An 18323-nucleotide genomic window follows, 5' to 3' on the forward strand; every position below is an offset into this window, starting at 1 on the left:
GCTCAGCTTTAACTGATTTGGTGCAGATAAATGGATATATCCTGCTTTGCATGAGTGTATTAAATACCATCGTAGTCAAAATGCAGTCAAAATGAATAAAAACATTCCTGTTTGTCATGTAAGGTAAGACACAGAGAGTCCTTTAGAAACATTTCTAAATGGCTACAGCTATTTTATGTCATGAAGCCCTGGCAATGCTATAAATGTGCAGCTTTGATTTTTTTTGTTGTTGTAAGTAACAAGTTCACTACAGCAAAACTGATTTGCATCAAGTATTCCCCGCCTCCTAGATTCGTTTCAAAATGGTTTTCTTCCTTTGTTAAAAAACAAAACACCAAAGAAAAAGATACAAATGGAATAACTCTATTGAATAATGTTATATTTTTTTAGTATTTGTGGGTAATTTTACACATCTTTCAATGTTTCTTTAGTGACACAGAACTACACGTTTTCTCAGTTTAACCGTATACATTTTACTCATATTTACAAGATTACACCCAACACAGGCTACAACTGGCAATTCAAGAGAAATGTACAGAAATGCTGCAACATGGACTGACTTTCATCCTGTAGTGCATGCAGACCATTGTAGCATACAAACATTGTAGGAGGGAAGCAGCATTGTGGTTGCTCTCCATTTCATAAAAAGCCTACTTGACACTGCTTGCTCTCATCACTACATAGCACAAGCTCATATTGTGCTCAAAGTACTTTTTAAAAAAAACTCGTGCTTATTGCTTATTATACTCCAACGCTCTTATCAACGCCCCTCACTATCCTCTGCTGGCCGATCTTACCTGCATTTTTTACACCTGGCTTTATTGGGGCTCCTTCCTCACTCAGAGTTACACATTCACTTCCTCCTCAGATACTCCATTCTGTCCTCCGCAAGAGTCAAAAACACACAATGTAGAGCCGCAGTGTTTTACATGAGTCGGGTATATTAGGGTGATGAAAATGTATATATGTCTTCATATCCACAATGCTCCGCAAAGCTTACTGCAATTACTGCTTCCATGGTTTTATTCAGTTAATTAGAAACTGTTGTTAACATAAAGAGCTTAAGTTAGGCCAGGGTCTTAACTGTAATTTCCTCTAAAACAAAGTCAAGCAACATCTGAAACAATTAGAGTGTAATGCAGTCATAATGTCCTTTAAATAATGGGAAACCCAACTGCCTCCATAAGAACATTTCAACTGAATATTGTTTTACTTTACAAGCTAAGTCAGATCCACTGACAACCTTGAGTAAACAAATGTATGTAAAAGTTTAAAACAATGCATTCACGATACTGTCTAAATCCTTTTGATTACAAATTAAGGAAAAAACAGCAATTCTAAATGAAATTGGATGTGTTTTGTTAGATACTGTGCTGATTATCATGATCATCATATTTATTCCACATGTTCTCATCACAACTCTCATTTTTATCATCTTACCATCCCCACGCTTTAGGAGCCTGATTAATGTAACTCATTTCAGCTGCGGGTAACACACAGCCAAGGTCCAGTCAAAGTAGCCAAACAAATTATTGGAAGGCAAACTTTTAAATGATGGCACCTTGAATATTTTAGTCCCCCAAATATTGCATCTTTGCAGTCTTTTGAGTTAGTGATAAAGGTTTGAATGTATTGTGCACGTCTTGTAGGAATAAGGTCATCTACAGTGGTTCCACCATTCAACTGGAGGAGGGATGCACTAATTTGATTTTAGGCCAAAAATGACAGAATTAAAAAAACTTGCACAAAGATATGCAAGCAAATTAACAAAAACTAGTACTCAGGAGGCCAAATGTATGGCTTATCAGCAATAAAAAAAGAATGCTGATATGACGTTTAATGACTTCAGGTATAGGAATGTTTTTAGTTTTTACGCCATGACATAATCTAAAGTGTAGATCTGTTGTTCACAGCAACAGGTGGGGCAGGGGCAAAACCCAATGTTCCATACATGAAGGGAAAAGACGGGACTCCTGCATGTTCACTAGCATTTCATTATAAGGACTTTAAACAATAAGAACAGGCACTTTGGAAAATTTTTGTGTTTTACATTCTAGTGCTGATCCATGATTGTGGATTTAATAAAATTATTGTCTACAAATGCTTACGAGCAACTTGCAAGGCAAGGAATGTTCTGCTAGACACTACTCTTCAAATAAAAGCTACAACCTGTTCAAGCTGAGAAATTTGGCAAAAATTAGGAATAATGACAAATATCTTCCCCTTTTTTTAACCCAATTAAATTGGCTTTTGAGGTAAAGGTTGCTTTATGTTGTGCAAGTCTGCGTTGTGATTATTTTTAATTTAAATTCACTGCTAAGTAAAGCTTTGACAAAGCATATGCCACCAAAGAATAAATATGCTTGCTATAATTAATAATTAGGTTTCATGTTAAGTGATGTGTGGTGTTGCAGTCAATTTGAGTCGTGACAGATTTTATCCTAAAGCCAGAAACAGTAAAGGTCAAGTAGCATCGTCACCACTAGCTTTAAACAGTAGCTCTGCCTTTGTGGGGAGAACTGGGGAAAACGCCTTTATGTTGCTCTGATAATACAAACAGGCAATCATGGTTGTGTGCACCTGGACTGAGAGATTTCTTGCTTGGACTTTAAAATAGTCTCAAGAGGATTTTAGTAAAAGCAGAAGGAAAAGAAAGTTTCATGAAAAGAAAATCTAAATCCCTGAGTGGGGGTCAAATAGGTTCACCGCTGGGACCTTTCAAAGAAAAGAAAATATGTGAAAAAATTAATTGCAAATTAATTGCAAACAGACAAGATAAAAAAAAAATAAAAGAGGTGTTCAAAGAGGGAGTCATTTCGGCCTACTTAATGGGGATTATCAGGCATAAACCCAAGCTGCAATCAGCATTAACCAGAGAGTTCATAATTTGTTCCTCTCCAATTATTGTCACTTTTGTCAGCGCACCATTTTCACTCTCTGCAAGAGGACGCTTGCAAAGAAGGAAAGAAATCAGAGTAATGCGAGCTGCCAGCAGAAGTTAGCTGGAGTATGGCAGGGGCATACAGTGCACATTAAGTCATTAAAGTCCTGATGCTTACAGCACCTCCCTAACCCCCCACTGTACATGCCAGTAACTCCCTTTCAGACCAAACACAGCTCTGCCTTTTGCATCCTAATAAGAGGAGGGAAACAAGGAGGGAAGTGAAGGCACGGCAGCCTTTTAAAGGAAGCCGAATAAATGACTGAACACACACCCTGGGGCGGGCATGCCGAGGGGGTTCCAGGAGGTCGGCGCAAACGGGGGCAATCGTGTCAAGACGAAGGCGACAGACTAAAACAAAACTGACAAATCAAAGAGGCAGAGATGTGTAAAAAGGAAGAGGAGAAAAAAAAACCAGAGCAGCCGAGGCGACGCGTTCAACTGCGCAGCTTGTTTCTGCATCAATGAGAAACAACACAACCAAAAAACAGCAATTAGTGATTAAAATGGAAATTCCATCTGCTGCAATGCTGCATCTCTTCCCGTTCAAATAAGCGTCTCGAACCACCTCAGTAATCCTGCAGCCCTTTGATCGACTCTGCGCATTCTTTTCACAGCGAGACGCGTGTAAACCAGGCGTTTGGGAAACTGCTTCTTTGCAGGACTTTTATCTCCCTCCCTAATCCACATAAAACACAAAAGCAACTGTTCAAACTTCACTCTTACAGTGCAGCCACAACTCTGTAATTACTAAAACAAACTCACAAGGCCTTCACTCCACTTTCACTGATGCCAACGCTTTGTCTGCATGTAGAAACCATAATCTCCAACATCCCGAACAAAGCAGGAATGAGCGGAAGCAAAATAAAAGCACATATAGCCGGATTATGACAGCACTTAAATGAGTTATATTTTTAATTGGCTTAACAAAAAACCACTGTGGCCCCAGCCTCAGTTTGCCTTTTTACTGAAACAGCAGCTCTAAACTGTTTACTGCACATCTTCCTGGCTTGTGATAATAAAGGGAATCCTCTGAGGTGGCTTCCATGCTGACACAGCCTTTAGGTACTTAAATCCAAAAATGGGTGTATTAAGTGCATTTTAATTGACTTATATTTACCCTGTGTTCTAACTTGCAAATAAAAATAAATAAATAAATAAAAAAAGATCTTCTGGCGCTCACACAAAGTAGGTCATTCAGTCTCCTGTGAGTCATAAGTTTTGGCAAGAGACCAAAGAAAGCAGGTATAGAAGAGAATGAAGTAGAGCTAAGAAAGGCCTCACGCTACACAGACACTTTCCACATTTTATAAAGCTCCATTTTTTAACTACGCATTTTTGTGGCATACTGAGAAATTTTATCAATTTCAGAGAATTAGGGAGTGTAAATTTGTGTTACACAACAGAATACTTAAGCTTAGCAACTGCAAAAAAAAAAGAAACTAAACAAAAAAAAGAAGAAGAATCTTTGTATTCCATTATTCTAATTTTTTTTGGTTGCTCACATTTGTGCAGCGATGTTTTCCTGCAGAGCCGGGGCCCCGGGCTCCGCTCCGGGTGCTACAGCGTCTCAGCGGAGCAGCTGACCTCTGGGTTCGGACCACAGCCGCAGATTTCTAAACAGGTAGTGACTCGGCTTGATCAAAGCTGTCAGTCAGACACTTTTCTCTATACTGGTCAGATGCAAAAGAGTGAAACCCTGAGACAGACACACCAATGCGGTCCTAATTGCATTAAGCAACAGGCACAGACCACGTCGTCTCTGCCAGCTAGCCCCTCCTCGTGCTAACCTCTCCGCCCTCTCATTCATCCACCCTTAGGGAGAGGCATGCAGGCCAGAGGAAGTATGACTCATCTGAGTAACAAGATGCATTCTTCTGAATTCTCTACAGACATGTTTGCTAAGTGAAGAGCATAGGAGAGTATGTTGTAAAGAGAGACACAAACAACAAGAAACAAAATGCCGCATAAATCAAGAAACAGACTGTGGCAAGAGAGAGTCATTGCTTGTGTGGGTTCTCTGGTCTACATAGATCAACATTTCCTTCGACTCCGCAGAGACAATCTTTGGCTTCTGCGAGGGTTTTTCTGAATCACACATGAAGAAGAAGAAGAAAAAAACCTTGAACATCTAAGGCTAATCCATCAGGTGGAGAAAAGAAATGAAACAAATGACGACAGCAGAGGGGGATTTTGACGTGTGATTCTGCTGAGCATGCAGAGAATAATGAGACCCAACAAGGAGGCAGAAAAGAAAAGGTGCTAAATCATTGGGTCTAATAGACCCACTACAAATAACACCACATCTGCAAAGCCTGGCACACACTGCTGCAAATCATGGGCCTCACACGCACTGTAACAACATGAAGCTATTTCAGGAACAGCCCGCGTTAGTATGGTCTGAAATCAGAAAACGGCTGAAGTTTTGAAACAAAAAGATTCTCACAAACACTGACCAACACCATCAGACCCCTGATATGCATCCCGTCTTGTGAATTTATGATTCATGATCCACTCCCCTTCAGTTTGCTGTGAGAGTATCAGCTTCAGTCATTGGCCAGTAAACTGCATTCCTAAATGTACCAAGCATAAACCAACAGGTCTAAGGTCTGCTTTAACCACATAATCCATCATCACTCACAAAGTCTGAAGTCTGGTCTGCACAGGCTCCAGGTTAGTTGGCACAAATTAACCTCGTCTCATACCTGCACATCACCATTTCATCCTTTCCTGCTGCCATTTTGTTAACAAACAGTTTGCAAATTTCTGCAAATCAGCCTTTTCTTTTTGTGGTGTGCATTTTGATTTGATATGACTAATTCATATTGAGTTTATGAAATTAACTACAGAATAGTGATCAGTTTCTACAACTGAATTGTCAAAGCTCCCAAGCTGCAGATCTGATGTGTCCATCTCTGCTTCAGACCTGACAACAACAGGAAAAGCAGTGAAGACGGTGTAGCATGCTGCTTTAACTAGTGGTTAGAAATAGCCAAGTTCAAACCAAATTGCTTGGTGTAAAAAGGAGGAGAACAACTCATCCTGTATTTTTTCCTCACATATGAACGACTAAACTCACAAAAAAAAAGCATGCTATCAACAAGTCATATCAAAACAAAGGGATTAGGAGCTAGCGTTTATGCTAAATCCAAATGCAATCAAAAGGAGTAAGATGTGCGTAAAATTTTAAAATAAACAATTTTAACTAGATTTTTTTTTTTTTTTTTGCTTTAAATGTAAGAAGTTGCTAAGGCTTTTTAACACTAACCTCAACACTCATGAAGATAAGATGCTCATTGAAATGAACAAATCTGGCATGAGCTATTTTACCTGATGGGGATTTCAGAAGAACTCATATCAGACTCTTTCCATTTATTGTCAAAGTCATTACAAAGATTATGAACCCTGACAGAACGAACATTATTTTAAGATACATCCTGCAGGTACATTTCATATCAGAATATTAAGATAAGAACTCAAAAGTTACTGAAGCCTTGGTTACCAAAGTTGGGTCAAAACCATGACATGCCCTGTACTCCACTTGCAGTGGTATCTGAATGGGTGAAAAAGATAACCATCTCCAAACTTTAAAGTGTGAATGTTTGCAAACTGCTACAACATTATAATGAGATGAACATATTGAAAATGTGTACTGCAGACTTCCTTTCCGGACATGAATGCTGTTGCAGTAAATCAGAAGTGTTCTTACAGCAAACATTAACCTGCAGACTTTTCTCAAACAACTTGAAGCCCTGTTTGGTAAAATAAGATATTTGTTTCAAGGACAACATTCAGTTCTGCTTCGAAGAATGACACTGTGTTTTACCAGTTTTAACATGAAATTAAAAAAAAATCATGAAGGCTTTGTATTCTCACATACAAGCAATTAATCAAAAACCATCTGCTGTTACATCCAAACGCCTCTTCCAGGTCCAACTTTAAATCCGATACAACTCGATGTGTGAAACTCTGGTGAAATTACTCCCTTCAGGTGATCTTCTACAACATTTTGGGTCAGAAATCTGATCCAGTCACATCGTGTACATATCACTTTCAACAAGAAACAATAGGAAACTTTGTCACTTGCGTTAACAGACGCACAAAAGACTACTGGGTAAATACGACATTTGATCAGTTTCTTCTCTTCATTTGAGCAAAACGGCAGAAAGATACTTTTTTCTGTCTACAAATAAATAACTGCTTTCATAGAGATTCTATTTTTAGTGTTAAAATAGCAAGCGTCTCTTTTGACACCCTGAACTGTCCCCAGGTAACTGAAGAGATATTTATCAAGCCAGTGACTTTCTTGTAGTGTACTGCTGTCTTTATTCAGTTTAAAACACATAATTTTATCATTCTGATGTCCATGGGCTCAATTTTCTTTTTGCAAACATTGTATACTGGCAGAAAATATGCTGAAAATAAATATTTTTGACAATTTTGGCTACAGTAAACATTTACCCTACTGGTCGGTCTTGGATGAACATCTTCTGCCATTAAATTTGGACTTTTATTTCCTTGTTTTATTGAAGTATGACGAACACAGACATGAAAGATAGACTATTGGCTGCTGCCGTTTTCAGTCACCAGCTCTGTGTTCAAGTCTGCAGCTGTAAGGCAGTCAGCTATTTTTAGAAACAAATTACAAAGCTTTGAACATTTTAGTTGAGACCTTGTCATCGGGGCTGGGAAATACAGTCAACCCACAATATTCCGTCCAGGACACTAGGTACCACAGCCGGCCAGAAGATACCCGAGGACCTCTATAAAAATGCTTAAAAATACCTTTTTTAACCGTTCAAATAAAAAATTCGAACTGGATAGTATGGCTAAAAAATGCATTACATGAGCCCACTGTGTCATATCTGTTATTTTATATCAGGAATAAAAATGTATTGTGATAAACAAAAAAAAAGGAAACATTTAATTAATTTCTGAAAATGATAAACTGATATGATTGGGATTATTATTTAAAAAATTATTGTATAGTTTTTCCTACTTAATGCAACTGGTAAAGTGAAGAGGCCTTTCTGACTATGGATGTTATTTTTAAAAGCAACATTTGCATTTAAAAGGCTGTGAATGTCTGTATTGAGAAACCACTAACTTTGTAATACTGCTAATTTATTTACTTTCACAGCCATTCCAGTCAACAAAACAATGTGAGAACAATGGTAGGTGTCACCTATTTCTAATTGTCAGTATTGTAGCAGCATTCCTCACAAAGTTAACCCTGTGCTCAAGCAGCATTTTACAGCTTTGCTGCAGAATATTCTCCTGGAAAAAATACCCCCCAAAATTAAACAACACTGGTACTGAGAAATAATACTGATGCAGATCAATAAAAAATATAAGATGAAATGTAGTTTGTTATTCTACTGAATTTTCTTACGTTTTCTGCAGGATCAGATTGAGAATCTGTAAGTGCAAACTTTGTAGTCTTAGATGACTAATAAGGAACGTGTGGTTGCTTCAGAATAATTAACGTTACAGTAACATTCCCCTCTCCATTCACGTCTTTAGAACCCTGTACTCTGGATCTCACATAGTGTTGCACAGCTGTGAGCACAATGCATTTCACTAACATTTTTGCTGCATGTTAGCACCGCTACTGCATACAATAATTTAGTGCTGAAACAATTCCTCGAATGATTCGTGTACCTCGATTATTAAAATTCCTCGAGGAAAATTTACCGCCTCGAAGCTTCGTTAATTTATGTTTTGTTATTTGGCGCACCATGTTCCGGCTGGGACATTATTTCCATTGCTCTGACTTCGTCGTTGTTGAGGAATGCTTACTGTTAGCTTCATAATGTCCAATTTTCAAGTTTGGCCTGTGGGGGTTTTATTGATTGATGATAATGCCCGGGTTTTCATCGTTTTTGGGGGACCAATAGCATCCTTAAAATGACTGGCAAGATGCCTGGCGTATGGCAGCCTTTCTCCTCCTGGAGCTGCTGGTTGAAAGCGAGTATTTATACAGGTGAGCGGATAGACTGAACACGGCGAGCGGCTGAGTAGTTGATGCTTACAGTGTAAGTGTAGCTTTACAGACGAACCGCACAATAAATTTTATATCAGGCCAGTCTCAACAAACGAGTGGCGGAAATTATCGTGGCGGTACATGGCTGGTAGATAAGTTTCAGAGTGTGACGAACAAAGGTGCTGGAAATATCCCCTATTGCTCCCCCAGTTCTTACATTGGTCCACTGGTCAACCAGTCATGCCCCCCAATTAGGTTTGTTCATTTGTCTGTCCCCCCCAAGACTTGCGTTCGTCTGTCCGCTTGTCAATTTCCTCCCCTCCACCTCCATCGTACATTCGCCGCCACCACCACCCAAAGCCCCCACACTCCAGATGACATTTCCCATATTCTCCATCCCAAAGCTTGTCAGATATGGGGGTAAGGTGAGAGTTCATCAATTAAACTGATTGAAGATGAATACATAAACTAAAAGCTGAAGTATAGACATTTTTATAAGCGAATTTGTGAGGCTGCCTCTTTATGATTCAATTTGATATAATTTCAAATCTGTGTATTACTTTTCTTCAGGTTAACTTAGAAAGTGAGTTATTATTACAGGTTAGTTTTCTAAACTACAAAAAAGTAACTGGTAGGGAAGCTCAAAAATGAAAAATTGCACTGATATCCAATCTGACAGTAAAATTTATTCTATACATTTTTTTATCCGATTAATCGTAAGAATAATCAATAGATTACTTGATTACTAAAATATTCGTTTACAAGAGCCCTACAATAGTAAAAAAAGATAAAGCTGTAAAGATATTTCCAACATGAATTTGACTGCAAATATAGTTTTCTTCTACACTCCAAATTTCTTTACTTACGTCTGTTTTTAACACGTTTTTTTAAGTGTTATCTTAAACCTGCCAGAGCTGTGACTGCAATGAATGAGCACTTATGCAAAATACTAAAATGAAAGCTCCACATTACTTAAGCCGTGTCAGCTTAGTGCGCTCTCCTTTCTGCACACAGCACAAAGGTCTCCCAAGAGTCTGAATCCTCCAAGAACATGAAATCCCTCCACTGACGGTAAAACTCAGAGGACGCATCAAAACTCAAGGACAAGGTATGAAAAAAAAAGAAAAAGCGAATAAAACCATTCTTCACAGCATTAAAAACTCATCCAATGCTTCTTCTTAAGGTTCTTCTATTCATAAATTGCACAGTAAATTAAATCTCAGATGATATAAAGGAATAAATTGAATTAAGATACATCATAAAACTGACCTGTATTGAGCTAATTAGTTGAACTCAGCAACCTTTGGTTTTTCTTCCAACATAAATGTACAATAATGACAAGCTTTATTTTTGAATAGTCAGAACAATTATCAGTCATTTTCTCTGTGCACTAATGTGAAACGAGTCAGAGAAACCACCATTTGCTTCAGTGCAGACTCTAAACTTCCGCAGCAAGCCCTGCTTGCTGTGGGTTGCTACAGGAGTTCTCCTGCAACAGAGATGGACCCTGATTAGTCAGACTGGGGAAATAAACAGATATGCTTTCAGATGAAACATATATCTGTGCAAATGTTCCAATAACGTTCGGCAACGGGCCAGCTGAATTAAATATCACAAGCTTCCCTGATTTTATGTCGACACCGCACTCCGAGCCAAGACATGAATCGGAGCGTATTGGACTCGTTCACTGACAAAACGCGGCTCGATGGATTGGGAGGAGGTCAGATGAGGAGAGCTCAGACAGTGCGTTGCTGGATGAATAAAAAATGAAAGTCTAGAGCTTCAGTAAATTCGCGCTCTCCATCCCGTGAGGAGGGCGTGCGGCGGAGTGGAGGCATCGTTTGAAAAAGCGAACCCGCGCCGCATTCCCACATCCAACCAAATCCAGCGAACGGCTCTTTAAAAATTCATTAATTGACAGCAAAAATAGATTAAAGCACCCAGCTGAGCAAACCTCAAAATTTGGCTCCTGAATAACATTAATGATAAAACGTCTCCCTCGTCCCACCAAAAAAAAAAAAAAAGCCTAGGAGGGCTTTGTCTGAAAAAATATTTCTCGTTGTTTCCACCTTACACTACTTTCACAGTAATTTACTTTCACCCTTATATAATAAAAATAATGCACTTCTAATTGTCATTTTTAATTACACTTTTCTTCAGACGGGGAAGAAAATCTGAAAAAAACTAATTAAAACCCATCGAAGGACATGTCATTCCCATGATGCCATGCCAATGCCATGCTATTCAGCTACAGACACTCAATGACAGCGACTCTTTGCCTTCTGAAAAAACAGGATTAAAAAAAAAAAAGTGGGAAGAACTGCAGTTACAGTAATTGCTCTGGCCAGCGCTAAATGAGGTTCACTTAAGTGCAATTATCCCCCTCTGATCTCTCAGATAAAGAGACTTCTTTAACATGGAGAAGTGGGCTCACACAATGCCACCGTAAACAAGATTCAAATTGGAATCAGGGAGGCATTTCCAGGGGATGAATTGGCTTCATAGCTCATCTGCATTCCAGTGATGGAGAGCGTCACTAATGAAGACTGAGCAATTCCCTTCTCACCTTCTGCCAGACGGAAACTCCACAGCGAGTCTGAGCCCTGAGAAAGTCTTAAAACAATGAGTAAGATCCTGTTTTTTTTAATCTCTTTACAAGAAGAATATAGGGTAGGCTCCGAAAGCTGTGAGGTTAGCCAAAAGATAAGTCATTGTAAAAACATACCAGATGGAGACCTTTGACCAAGAGCATCAGAACTCCTTGAGAATAAATCGCCATCTGCCAATCGTGTAGCACAAAAGGTTTCCCGCCTCAGGGAGGGGGAAATGTGACAGTCTAATAGAGGTTGCAACAGAGATTGCCTGTTGGGTGCCGTCCAACTACACAGCGTGGAGATGAGGGGGGGGCTTTGATGGCCGCTCTAGTTGCCAGGGGCTAGAGGACCACCAGGAGTCTGATAACTACACCTCATGGATGGCCATTTGAATAATCACTTCAACAAGGGGAGAAATTAAAAACCGTCTCGGTGAGACCGGCTCGGCACGGGGCCACATGCAGAATTCAAAATGAGCTGCTTCTGATAAAAACCGTAGAAAACATCAACTTATACACAAACCCCTGATCTGCTGAAGAGCGTGACCCCTAAAGCCGAACATTATCTGCCATTGGAAAACCATTGTAAAGGTAATACAAAGGTCATCTAACCTCTATCAACAAAAAGTTACCAGGCTTATTCGATACACAATTGAGCCGGATTCAAGACCCGCCTTTGATTGGGATAAGGGTCAAGCCGGTCCAGACGGGGTCAGAAAAATTACCAAAAAGATGCTGAGGGTTCTTTGATGCTTTTAAATCAAACAGAAAATTAATGGATAACAAGGTCATCCTCACTTTTGCATCAAAGCATAAACGCCATCTGATCTTTCAAATAATCTACAAAAAAAATACATCAAAATACATGTTGTGGGGGGTTTGATTAATTAAAATTTGTCCGTATATGACCCGCCGATTACCAGTTGGAGGCTTGGTATATTTCCATTCTTTTGGGTAAACTACAGATTTACACTATTAATTGGCCAGAAACTTTCTTGATCGGTATTCCACAGATTAAATACTGAATAATTAGATTTATTATCACTTAATATAAGCCATTTCTGGACTATAAAAGGACAAAAAATTAGTCAGTCTGTATTGGAAGACCAAACTACTGAAAAATTAAACAAAAAACAAACTGATGCGTTGCTAGTAAATATACTTCCCCTAAAGCAAAATATTTGCTGAGATCATTTAAATCAAAACTGAAAAATTAATTAAAAGATTATGGTGTATGTTTTAACAGACGTTTGCTATCAGATTCTAACGTAGAAAAAAAAAATAGCATTTTCTCTTCTCTGTTTTGAGACCAACATCAAAGACCCAAAAGCATAAAGGAAGCGAGTCTTTCAAAGCTGCAATCCCATTTTATGTGGCAACTAAAAGCTTTTTCATGAAACCTCACTGTATTACACCTTCAAATGTGATCAAGAGAACCTGCAGTAGCAGATACATATTATAAAGGCAGTGACACACGAGTGAGGCTAATTTTCAGGGGGGAAACTAAGTGTAGCTACTTTTGGCTGCGTGTACCTGGATGGAGGACCATCATAACGTAAACACCATGTGTCCTCTACAGCTGCACGCACAAATAGCCTGGATCCAGACAGCACTGTAGGCCTGCTATTTAAAGGATGGGTGATTAAGAAGCAAACCAGGTCTGACCTTTGATTGTTGCTGCTGCCCAACGCTGTGGGCATTTTGTGAGCTGAAGCTGAAGGCCTGTCAGGGTTGGGTTTGTTGAAGGGAAACTGTTTGATTTCAGGCAGAAATTTATTTCATTTTAGGTTTGCTTTCAGGTAAAAGAAGGTAATTATAAGAGGGGATAGTGATAAGATTACATTCTGCACTTCAGTTATCTAATAGAACAGCGTTTCCACAGGCTGCAGACTGCCAGTCAGCTGGCTAAAAGAAAGCTACTGCAGCCAGACTACTAAACTAATATCAGCTTGCTTTACTCTATCAAGAGCAGAACAGCATAAACTGATTTAATCCTGTAAAATAAATATGTTTATGAAAAGTACTACCATATTTTAAAATTAACTTATTTGTTATTTTAATCTACTATTTCCTATTCAGCAATTTCTATTCTGTTTTAAGTAGAGAACTAGTGATAATTATTGTGTCAATATCATGAAACCTCACCACATCATGAGAATATAATGTCCATGCTGGGTTTTTTTTTAAACAACAAAAGGTGGAGAAATTAAAAGCCGAGTCATCCATCCAGTGAAAACACAATGGGGAGAGAGGTAATGATTTCCATTATCAACGGCTTTTAGTTTTCAGGGGCTCCCCGAAGATTATCAGTGGGCCCCATCTTGCCACCAATTACAAAACATTCTGTAAACGCTCTGGGATCGATCTTTTAGTAAACACTGTTAAGGGTATTCTACACCCCAAAAGGCCAAAATATCACAAAGAACTGCTTGATTTTTTTTTTTATGTTACTACATAAGAGAAAATTTGACATAAAGCATTTTTATGATTTGGCTCACAACTTTTCAGAGCTTTTAATGAAAACTGAGGAAATTAATGACCACCCAATTTCAGCTTTCAAAGTCTCAATGTGTTGTAATTGTTTACAAAATCTTGGTATCATTTGAAGGTTCTTCTGATGCATTTACCGACAATGTAACTTATTTTGACATTTATTGTAGGCAGGATAAGCATTATAAATCATTTATTGATAGTTTTGTACAGATTTGTTGAAACAAACAGAAATTTTGTGATTCTACTTCACAACTTTCTAAGATTAATAGCAAATTTCAGAATATAAATTCAGCCCTAACAATTCTAATGCTTAATCAACGTGTATGATTTTCACATCACTGAAAAATTATTTTGATGGAGGCTCAGATTTTATTGTGTATTTTACAACTCCTGAAAATATTTCTAAAATATATACTAAACCTTAATTCACTTGTAATATCTGGAACAAATCAGGAATAGTGTAATTTTCATGTCAAATATCTTGTTTTGAGTCACAACTTTTTACATAAAGTAGTGGAGAGCCTAAGGTACCTCAGACTGCTGCAACTATCTTTTTTTTTACCTGCATACCTATTTATGGTATCAATTAAAGTTTTTTTTTAATCTTTCAAGCAGAATAATTTGTTTTAACTTTTATAATAACCCATAACAATTGTCTGATACACTTAATGTATCAGTGTAGCTGATACATTGTAGCTTAGATGCTGCTTTCTGACAGCATCTAAGATATTTTTTGAATTATAGCTCACAACTTATGGCAGGCTTCAATGAATTGAGGGAAAAATAGATAATCCCAGCTTTTAAAATATTTTTTTAACCTAGAAACACAATATTAACATCAAATGAATATTAAGTTAATTTCAAGTTTGATTAAATTGTTTATTTTGACATAAAGTATGAGTAAATAGGTATGTTTGAACCAAATGAAAATCTTAAGAATTAACATAAATGATTATCCTTCGTTGTTATCTTAAAATATGTAATCAAGACAAGCTCCAGATGAATGTGAAATTCATCTGAAACATGTTTTACACTTGTTGATTGTGCAACCCCAGCCTGCAACCCGATCATGAAAACAGAGCAGTTTTTACAGGGGAGGCTCGACATTTATTTATTTTTATTTTTTCCTGGAGGAATTTACTGGCCGTCCAGTAAAACAGACGTTTGACAGAGGAGAAAACACGCCGCAACAGCTGTGAATCAAACAGCGCCAGAGCACGCAGGGAAGCCAAATGACACTGGGCTCACCCACTCCATGCTGGACCCACAACGTCTCACATACCAAACAGCTAGCTAACCATGGCTGCTGCTGCTGCTGGGGGGTTTGGGGATAGGTCACCAAATTCTCCCAAATGCAAACGAAAAAGAAAAAAGCACACCTATTAGCTATGAAAAGCTCCGACAACCCTCGGGATGAGTTAGCTGCCTACAGAGGCTGGCTAGTTTAGCTGTCAAAGTTGCCCCGCCAGTTGTCACCGGTTGCACGGTGGAGCTAGCAGGCTAACGCAGGAGCTGTCAACTCCGGAGAGTTAGAGCAACGGCTCCGGAGTGAACGTTCACTGACCGCGGGGAAACCCTCGCTGGCCGTATCGGAGGAATAACACTCTAATTTATCTCCACAAGGACAGCAAGACACGTTGAGCAGCAAGCTTAGGGCAAGGGCCCAAACCCCCAGAACTTCTCTGCAGCTCACTTCCCCGTCAAAGTCGTCCATTTCGTGGGCCTTTAGTTCAACTTCCATTCCCGTGTAGCTCACTTACTCAGGATGAAAGCAGCAGAGACGGCGGCTCTCTCCGGTAATCCTCACGGTAGTTTAACAGCAGCTGTCTCCCCGCTCCGTCCACCACCTCTTGTCCACACAGAGTGTCTTTCCCCGCCAGCTCAGGAGAGCCCAGTGCTCCTGACAGTTGTTGTCCTCTGTGCAGAGATCTTCGCCCGGTGTGCCTACAGTGCCGCGCCGTCCCTCTACTCGGCTTCTCCGCCTTCTCCCGTTCGCCTTTCTCTCGGCAGCCGAGCCAACATCCGGGACTCTCCCCACTTAGTTCGGTGCCCGGAACTACTTTCACATATGACGACGCAGATGAAGGGTTTTTTTTTCTCCCACTTCACTGTTTTCACCACGTCTGCCGCCACAGAAACTAGCGCGGTTGAATGCTCACGCCCGCTAAAGAAAAAGGCATCCATACATGGTTAAACCTCGATCAATAAACCAATCAATGCAACAACTGCCCTCGGGATTTCTATTAAGAGAATATACTGTACTGTATCCTCAAATGAACTGTATGGTGCAGCGTAAAACCCAGTCAAATTTACGTGAAACAACAGGTTTACTAAATAAAGCAATTTAAAAATAGAAAACTGAGACGTTACAGCTACATCTAAAATTAGAATATCATAAAAAAAAGTGCATAACTCATTTTTAAAAAGCACTGAAACTTTTTTTACATATGGTAATTTGGATGATTATAGCTTACAGATAATGACAGTGCATGGCTTTTAGCACAATAACCTACCTAAAAAGAATGTCCCAAATATAGGCAGAGCATAGATACTTGGTTAGAGCTGTTTTGCATGAAATAACCACTACATCAGTGTGGTGTGTCATGGAGGTATCAAACTGTATCTCTGCTGAGGTGTTAAAGAAGCATCAAGAATAGTAATAACAACTGGTCACCTGGGTTCACCACAAGTAAAGTTATGTTTAAGATACTACAATGCCAAACAAACATTATTTTGTGATTATATTTTTGTAAATCAAATTTGTATGTTTGTTTTATAAATACAAAAACATAACCCTTCATAAGACAAAGAAGAATTATGATGGATCATTTTGGTTTTTCAGCAAATGCAATCTTGATTCATTAATAGAACCAGTAAAGAGTCCTTTATTGAAGCTTTGAACCAAACTTTGATCAGCTGTTGATGTCTGATCAGGCATTCTTAAGGTGGCGCCAGTCCTTCACTGACAGTATGTGTACTAAACAATAAAAAGTCTTACTTGGGGCGCCCCCAGGCTGTGGCCTTGACCAATATGTCATGTTGCCCAGATCAAAAACCACCATTGATGCAAGTGTGCTCATTAAAACTGCCTCTGGTACCTCTGACATTTTGGACAAATGCCTTCCTGGAAAATTAAACCAGCATATTTGTGAAGTTTGTCAGTATGATGTGCACTAAAACTTTCTTCCCGGAAAACAGCTGTGCTGACTCTATTTTTGATCAAACCCCACGGTCTAGCAACAGTAGATGACATGCATCCCAAATTTTCACTCTATTTTTTTCTTCCACAAAACTTTACATTAAGAAATAACATGACATCCATTTGTCCTTCCATCTACTCATATAGAATGCAAAATTTTTTACCACCTGCAAAGCCCAAACCTTTTAATCTAATTAATTCTTACAAATGTTTTTTTAACCATTATCAATGCCATTAGATATCAAGATATCGTCAAAGTTTTGTCTGATAATGGGTATCTGTTTGGGTTTTTTGAAATATTACATTGCATTATAAATTTTGTTTTCTCTAATTATGAAATTAAGAGGAAACTGTTTCTTTGTTCAGTGAAAATCTTGAGGGTGAAATTCATGTGAATATAATCTCTGTGTCACTAAGAGTCTGGCCTGAACTCACAGGATCAAAGTTCCTTATCATGTTGTCCTTGATTCAATTCAGTTATGACATAACAGAGGAAGTTACTGTTTATTGCTGGGCAATGTCACGCATAGTTTTCCAAAACTAAACATTATTTGCTTGGTTTACATTATGTAGGATTTTATAAATTTTGAACATGCCTGCTTCACTAATGAGTTTCTATTTCCAACTTAGCTGACCATGCAATTTAATTTGCATGGTAATTACCCATACAGAAAAACTATAGCTATAAAAGAGCTTATACAATATGGACGTCAGATAGTTTCTGGTTATTTATCTCCTGGGTCATCTGCTGCAGTCCCAGTGTGGAGATTTCCAGTCAAACCTGTTGATATTGCTCGAAATGGCCGAGTTATTAGATACACTTGATTACTTGAATTTTGTTTACTATTATTATTAATATTTTAAGTCCAACTACAGTAGCTGTCTCCTAACTTGAATGTTTTAATGGTTGGACATTTTTGCTAATTTAGTGGTTCTTTGTATTTAGTGCAATGCTGTGTCACCACCACAATATTGGGCCACTGCCAATGGTGAAGCAAGCATAGTTTATAAAGGGAAGTGCAAAAATTAATATTAAGTTTGAAAATCATTCAAATTCAATCTGGTCAATCACTGCCCTCTCTGAAAGATAAAAACCACATCACCTTCTAAAATT

General features: G+C 38.6%; 1 protein-coding gene across 1 annotated transcript in view; it reads right to left on the bottom strand.

The window, feature by feature from the left end:
- The window catches only part of foxj3 (forkhead box J3), a 98963-nt gene extending 82932 nt beyond the window's left edge, over positions 1 to 16031 (bottom strand). Inside the window, exon 1 of the mRNA XM_055023058.1 lies at positions 15771 to 16031. The gene's annotated coding sequence lies outside the window, so the exon portion shown is untranslated. The remainder of the gene's footprint in view (positions 1 to 15770) is intronic.
- Between the last annotated feature and the right edge of the window lie 2292 nt (positions 16032 to 18323).

The sequence above is a fragment of the Poeciliopsis prolifica genome, unplaced genomic scaffold (genome assembly GCF_027474105.1).
Source record: "Poeciliopsis prolifica strain line A6 unplaced genomic scaffold, Auburn_PproV2 SCAFFOLD003, whole genome shotgun sequence".
NCBI lineage: Eukaryota > Metazoa > Chordata > Actinopteri > Cyprinodontiformes > Poeciliidae > Poeciliopsis > Poeciliopsis prolifica.